Here is an 8,360-nt window from a genome sequence, read left to right on the forward strand (position 1 = left end):
TCGAGCGTCCTGATGCTCCTGTGAATCAGACACCTGAGTTCCATGGCAATTCCTACTCTAATGGGGTTGAATGAAAGACCCAAGTTGATATTAATTCTCTTTTGGGGAGTTTAGTCATGAAATGTGAATGCTCATGATTTTGCCCCTAGTTGAAAGAGAGACAGAGATAGAGACACAGGGGTGGGAGGTGGGAGAGAAAGAGACTCTAGAATGGGCTGATGTTGGGATCCCAGTCCTACACTAGGAAAGGGCACTATCTCCTCTGCTGCCTGAACTGTCTTGAGCCAAGAACCCATGAGCACATCTGGGTTGACCACAGCTATTCATGAAGGAAGGAAAAAACCCAAGCATTTATTAAATACTTACTATATGAACTATTTTTACAAATAATATCTCATTTGATTACCCTAGGAGATAGGTGATGTTGTGATCCTCCTTTTACAATTGAGGGAACTGAGGAAGACAGAGGTTAAAGGACTTGCTCATTGGCACATAGCCAGTAAGTAGTGGCTGAGGCTGAATTTGAACTTATCTTCCAGACTATGTTTTAAACACTGCACCAGCTGGTTGCCTCTCATGAAGAGTAAACATGCCACTGATAAGAGAATAAAGGAATAGTTTAGGAACAAGTCACTCCTACCTGAAACTATGGGAAATAAAGTTAATTTGCAATCTACCATTGATTAAAGTAATCTCTACCTTTCTGACCATCCCTTCTTGTCCTCCCCTCTCCCCCCCCTTCCCAGAAGCCTGGAAACAAAGAAGTCCACAACTATGGCTGCTGTTCAAACTGCCTTCCCCCACCCAATATCTGCTTTGCACACCACCCCAGTCCCACTATGACATCTTTCTTCTCAGTGTGCTCTTTATTCTTCTACTCCAGGTTTTTTCCCCCTAGTCCTGCCCCCACCCCCAAACTCTGAATTATTATCTTGTCTCAGGAGATGAGCAAAAACTCTCAAACCCACCAGCTTCTAAAGATTCAAGTTATTTTTATGCTCTCTAGAGGGGGCTTTATACTCATATAGGTTCGTGTTGTCTCACCAGTTAGAATGTAAACTCCTTGAGTGCAGCAACGATTTCATTTTTGCCTTATGCTTTTTTTGCCTTGTGCCCTAAGTGTTTAGCACAGAATTTGGTATTTGTTAATTGGTTGACCTCTGCTGAAGGATGTTCCATATGCTTTGCTGGATTCAATTTCTTTTTTTTTTTTTTTTTTACCCAGGAAGTCAATCATCCTAACTCCCTTCTCTTCCCATATTTTTTTCATTCATCCTTCTACTGCCAACCCTTCCTGCCTTGTTCTACTCCATCCTAAATCCCCTGCTGTCATTTTTGTCTGCTAAAATCCTTCCTTTCCTTTAAGCTCAAAGTGCTACCTTCTTCATGTATTCTTCCTTATTCCCTCTATTTAGAAGTAATCTTTTCTTCCTTAAATTTATCATAACTATATATATATATATATAATGTGAATGTAAACACACACGTAATTTTTAATGTATATATATATATATAATCTGCATGTCTATTCTTAGTATGTCTCTTATTTTCTACTCAATTGGAAGTTTCTTGAGGGCAGGCACTATGTTCTTTTTCAGAATTAAAGGTTGTGGTGGAGGAACAGCGTCTGGAAGAAGCTACATAAGAAGGGCAGAATCACCTGAAGGCCACTAGGGGTCACCAAAGTCTAGAAATTCATTGAGTGCTGAGTTGGGGTTGTAAAGTTGGGGTTGAAGTGGTGGTGGAGTAAGTATCTCAGCATATTTTCCTTAGAAATATCAGGAAAACCTAAATGTTTTCTTCTACACTCTCTCACCTAGAAATGACTCCATCTAAAATCTAATTCCTATGGTCATTTTTCTGACCAGCCCCAAATAGTGTCCAGGAAGTCATTATAGGGGTGTTTGTGTGTGGGGGTGGGCATATGTTTTTCAGCCCCACTCTTTGTGACCACATTTGGGGTTTTGGCAAAGAGTGGTTTGTCATTTTCTGCTCCAACTTATTTTATAGATGAGGAACTGAGGCAAACAGGGTTAAGTGACTTGCCCAGAATCACACAGCTAATAAATGTTGGAGGTCAGATTTGAACTCAGGAAGATAAGTCTTCCTGATTCCAAGCCCACTGCTTTAACTACTATGCCATCTAGGTGCCCCATATACTGCATGCAGTATGGCCTTGACATATGTGAGATAAAGAGGGAGTGGGTGTGAAGAGGGATAGGTTACATTGCTACAAACACACAGACTGCAGGGCACATAGTAGACACTTAATAAATGCTTGCTAACTTGTTGATTAGACACTGGATAAAAGTTTGTGGGAAAAGATCATTGGTTGTTTCTTTGTGCATTACCACAAAGAACCACTAGGTGATGCAGTGGAAAGAGTGTTTGGCTTGCAGTCAGAAAGCCCTGAATTTGAATTCAGAAGCTGTGTGACTCTAAATAAGGCACTTAATTTCTCTTAGCCTCAGTTTCTTCCTGTCTAAAATGGGGATAATAGCACCCACCTCCCAGGGTTATGAGGATCAATTGAGTTAATATGTGTAAAGTACTTTGTAAGCCTCAGAGAACTATAAAAATGCTTACTTTTGGATACAAAAATGTATACAAATGTACATATCTGAATATGTGAGTAGGAATTAGTGTATTACTATGTTAATATGTATGGGGAGCACTCATTTCATGTGAGTGAATTCATATCTATGTGTGACTATATAAAGATAAGCATGGAGTGCTTGTAGGGATATGTTGTTTGTGAGTGTGTTAGGTGTATGTGAGGAGGGGATTCTAAGTATTGTCTGCCAGTGTCTCTTTTACCCCCTGATCAGTGAGTAGCCCCCCAGATCCCAAACTCCCCTGGCTGAGTTGGGAGCCATGTCAGAAACCCAAGCAAAGGACACTCTTCCTACCTGAAGATTGGCTGAGTCCTCAGGTTTCACTCATGACCCTCTGACATCAGCAGCAGCAGCTGTCCCTGGCCGGCCGGCCCCCCAGCCAAGTCCCCTGGAGTCCCAGCCCCAGCCCCAGCCCCAGCCCTAGCCCCAGTCTTAGCCTGACAAGGGAGAAATCGTGGAGAGTTTAGGGCAGGAAACCCGAGAACTTTCGGGAACCTCATCGGGCCAGTTTAACTGTGAGTAATGCCCCCCACTTATTGTTGCCTTCCTTTCCCCCAGCACATAGGGATCCTGAGCCCCATGCTAGTTTGCCTGCCCCAGCATGGCTTAAAGGGAGCCACCGTTTTGCTTTGAACAATCATACTTCTCTGCCCAAACTCCCCTATCCCCAAACCTTGGAGCTGTTGAAAAACTGCCCCCCCCCACTTTTGTTTCTGCTTCTTGCCCTCACGCTGTCTGAATCTTTTTCCTAACCCTGTCTCTTTTGCCCTGCTTCATTTGACTTCTAGATGCCCCTGTCCCCATCTTTTTTTTTTGGGGGGGTCACTATTTCTGCCTCTGTCTCTTTACTGGTTCACACTGCCCTTGCCCATGTGTTTGACACTGTCCTTGTCCCTGTCCCTGACCATGAGCCCTATCATATCAGTGATCACTGATCTTTTCTGCTCCATGGATGATGACAATTAATTCTTTTGATGGAGGGTTTCCCAGGGACAGAAACCTGGATGATGCTGATTCTCTGGGAGGAGACAGACCGCAAACTCAGTCCAAAAGGGGCACCCCTTTCAGCTAATTTGTAATGCTTCAGTCAATTTCTGGGAGAGAGAGATAAAAGGGAAGCTTAGTGAAGTGGGGAAGGAGGAGATATGTGTGTAGGACAAGAAAATGGGGGGAAAAGGCTTGGGAGGATGGTAGAGGTGGAGGGTTGCTGATTTCTTTGCTCCTGTAAAAGAAATTCATGAGATGCCCATGGAGGACACCATGTTGGGTCCCTCTTCCCAGAACATTGTCTACCCTGTCACCTACTCATTCTCTCCTTTCTCTTCTCGTGTATCTGACAATAGGCTTTGGTCTGTTTATGTAAAGGAAATATAAGAGCTGAGGCAGGAAGAAAGTCAGGGGCTGGCAGAAGTTGGCCTAGAATGGGAACAATGTGGGCAGAGAGATGCAGGGGTATTGGGTCAAAGAAAATGAAAGTTAAGGGAAGTAGGGGGAGGTCTGTGTAAACATGGGAAAGGGAGTAGGGATTAGAGAACTGGGCAACTAGAGGAGGAGGGAGGAACTGAATTTGGAGAGGTTAGAGGGGACAGGATGAGGAGAAGGAGAGGGGTAAAGAACCGGCATTCCAGAAGTAACAAGAGGGGAAGCTAGCTAGGGAGGTGTGTGTGTGGGGGGGGGAAATGACACTATAGAATAAAGCATAGTGCCAGGGTAAATAAATACCCTTATTTCAATTTCAATACTTGAAAAATATAAGTAAAAGTAAAAAGTAACTTGAAAAAAAAAAAAGGTTAAAAAAAAAGTACCCTGTTAGGAATAGAGCAGACACCTATTTGACTGCAGTGAAAGGGGACGGAATGATAAGAGGGAATGAAAATGGTAGACCACAGTACCAGAAGAACTACCTTGTCTAGAGGAGGGGGTAGAGTTGTATCTGACCACAAAATAGTAAGGGGCATATATTTAAGAATATATATGGCATATGTGTATGTATGTAAAGCTAAGACTCTGTATGTCCAGGAAATCTGTATAGCATGTATTAGTATTTTTGTGAGTATACATAGCGCTTTAAATAGAAAAAGAAAAATAGAGAGTTGACTCATGATTCAATTCAGGCAAAGAAAAGGGAAGAAGGCAGAAAGGTTTGTTAACTTAGGAATTTCTAAAGGTGGTTTCTGATTTTCCTCAGAAGTAAGGTGGTGTCCATTCCCCTTTCTTCCCACCCCCATCATAAACACTATTCCAGTTCCCATTTCAAGCAGTGTGTTATTGGGGTTGGAAGTGTTGGGGAGGGGGAAGGCAACAACATTCAGTTAAAGTAATCAATAATTGAATATCTTCTCAAATTGTACAGAATCGGGGGGGGGGGGGAGAGAATTAACATTTTGGGAATTAAAATATAATGTCAGAATCTAAAATTACCTTTATAGGAGGTGTGAAATAGGAAGGTGATTGGGAAAATTGTGGAGCAAATTGGATAAATTGTCTACTTTCACACCAAAAAAAAAAAAATGTTCCACATAATGAGCATTTATTGGTCAAATTGAGTTTCATATTTAATATGTTTGAAGAAAAAATATGGCTAATATATCGACCTTTTCTAAGGTCGATATTAGCCATATTTTTCACAAAGGAAATTAATTATATTGGGATATAGTTTGTTGTTTAGTAATTTTCAGTCATGTTATACTCTCTGCGACCTCTTTTGGGGCAAAGATACTTGAATGAGTTGTCATTTTCTTTCTCCAGCTCATTTTACAGATGAGGAAACTGAGGCAAACATGGTTAAGTGACTTGCTCAAAGTCACATAGGCAGCTTAAGAATTCCTGAAGTCTGGAGGACAGAATGAGAAATGAAATGTATCTCACAAAGACTAAAAGATAGATTTTATGTAAAGAAACAGTTTGTAATAATTGGAGCTGTTTAAATGATCAAACAATTACAAAAAGTAGAACGGGAAGTTTCTTCTCACTAGAGGCCTTGAAACAAATACTGGATGACCATTTGTTGAGTGTGTAGTAAAGGACTCTCAGGTATGAATTGTGTTAAATGTCTCTGAAGTCTTCCCAACTTAAAGATTTTGTGAGTTTGTGATCCTCAGACGGAACTTGGAATATGTAGCTGCTTTTTTATGGAGAGCCAAGTTGTGGAGGGACTGAAGAAGGAAATAGAGAATGAGACGGAAAGACAAAAGCAATATGTCCCTGCTAAATTGCTGAAGAGGGAAATGTCTTTCTAAGTCATGGGCCCCAGAATTGTGACTGGGCCCCAGAAATTAATTGGAAGGGCTCCAAACTCAGATGAGGAAGCAGCTCAAGACGGGGTGTTTAAAAGTGGAGGAATATAAGTCAGGTGAAATAGTATAGAAAAGATTTTTTTTTTTTTTTACTAACCCAGCTATCTTCTTGTTATCAGATCATGGAAAGATAATAGGAATTCACAGGAGGGGAACAGGGTGGTGGTCTTGGGCTTCACAAGATCCTCAATTTCTTCAGATCTTGTATCATAAGTATCATCTATGTGGCATCCAAACAATGTATGGCCAAATACCACCATGGCCATGTTTAAAAAATAGCCTACAAATCGGTAGGTTATGTGGTTATGATGGCTTCTGTCACAAGCCTACAAGAATTTATTAAGTGCTTATGAGGCACTTTGCAAAGTGCTAGGAATATAAAAAAAGATATAAACAGTTGTCCTTAAAGGAGCTTACAATCCAATCAGGGAGTCAATATTCAAACAGACTGTGTATATGCAAACTATATTTAGAAGGTAAATAAAAGATAATATCAAAGAGAAGACACCTAGTAGAACAGGGAGGAGGGAGGTGCTGGTAATGGCTTCCATGAAGAATGTAGGGTTTGAGGTAATTTTCCTACTAGAAGGAAAAATAAATTGACAAGTTCTTCAATGGTTGTCACTTCAAAGAACCAAATTGGGGATGGACTTGGGGAGGGAAAGAGTGAGGACAATAGAAAAGAGGAGAAGGAGGGAAGGAGAAGGGAGAAGGAAAGGAAGGGAGAAAGGAAGGGGGGAGAATGAGAGAGAGGGGAGAGAATAAAAGAGAAAGGAGGAGGAAGGGAGGAAAGAAGGAAAGGAGGGAAGGAAGAATAGGGAAGAGGGATGAAGGGAAAGGGAAGAAGGATAAAGGGAAAGGGGAGAGAGAAATGGGGGGTGATAGAGAGAGAAACAGAGAGAGGGAGGAAGGGAGAGAGGAAGAGACAGGGAGAGAGAGGGAGGACAGAGAGACAGAGAGAGAGGAGAGGAGAGGGAGAGAAGGAGAGGAGGGGAGGGAAAGAGAGAGTTGTTGAAGTTGAAGTGGAAGAAGTTTTGAGAAGTTTATCTGCAGGAGACTTTAGTGAAAAGAAGAGAGAGGACAAGTTGATGGAAGGTATACAAGATAAATAAAAGAAAATGTCTCTTAGGCTATAATATCTCAATTCCAGCTCCCCACAAATCCCTCATGTATCATTTCTCTTATTCCAGGATACACAAAACCTAACTTCATTCTAAAATAGACCCTTTAATTTCTACTCTGCCCTCTCCTCCAAGAAAATCCTTCCCTCTGACTTGAGTGACATAATTATGAGACCAAATGCCTAATTTGCTCTTCTCAATATACTCCCCATATGTCTAAATGTTAAATGTAAGGGCTAATGACCATCTAATGAAGTGGATAAAACAACTGAATATAATTTACAAGCTGGCCAAACCAAGTAGTTTCTTTTATTTTAAAAGGGTTCACATCCTTTTGGCTAAGTTTATTTTTAGATACAAGCTCATGTTAAAAGATGATGGACTGGAAGCATTTAGGCTATCAAATTATTTATTGTTATAACATGATGGTGTCTGGGGTCATTGGTGTGGGCTTTGATGACATGTACCATGGAAGTACCATGGAGTACCTTGGGGGTTACCTGTAATTCTGAGAAGACATGGTTTCTTTGCATAGACATCTTATGGGGAAATTTCTCCCTAATGGAAAAGATGGGCAATGCTGATTAAATGGACCCTATGGATCAATCATCATAGATTGATGCCCATATTGGATTTATAAAGAGGCAGGTATCTAGAATTAAAGGACCTAGATTCAAATTTTTTCTCTGCCTCTTAGGTCACTACTTAGATGACTTCTGAGAAATCAAAGGGTGATAGATTTATTACCTTTCTGGGGCCTCAGGTTTTTCCTAAGTAAAATGAAGTACCCATCAATACATACATACTCAGACTTCTTGAATCCCTTTCTTGTAGGGGCTAAAGGACTAAATTAGGCATCTGCTGTCTCTGACCCCACCCCAAGAATCCAAGGATACTTTGGGTAGGAGGAAAGAAAGACTTTAGGAGGGAGTAGGTCTCAGGAGGAGAATAACCAATTTAGGAATTTGAATTTACTCAATGGAGAAGGAGACAAAGATGGCTCTGTCTCTCTTTCACTTTTTTCCCTCCCTCTGTCACCTTTTCCAGGTGACTCTATTCTACTTTCACCAAAGCCTGGGATAGACTCCTGTGAAAATTTAACACCCATTGAGGAAACAATGAATTAACCAGCAATACTTACCAAGTTCAAATTCACACTATTTTGGAACTATTATTCTCAGAGGGCAATTTCCTTTTGGTATAGTTTTCTACCTAATTAGGCAAACACGGTTCTTACCCTTGAAAGATTCCTGGCCTGATAAGGAAGATACATCGTCTGCCTACAGGAAGCTGAGTTTCTGATGAGGAAGCAGGATAAGGTCACACCA

The sequence above is a fragment of the Sarcophilus harrisii genome, chromosome 4 (assembly GCF_902635505.1).
Source record: "Sarcophilus harrisii chromosome 4, mSarHar1.11, whole genome shotgun sequence".
NCBI classification, from domain to species: Eukaryota; Metazoa; Chordata; class Mammalia; order Dasyuromorphia; family Dasyuridae; genus Sarcophilus; species Sarcophilus harrisii.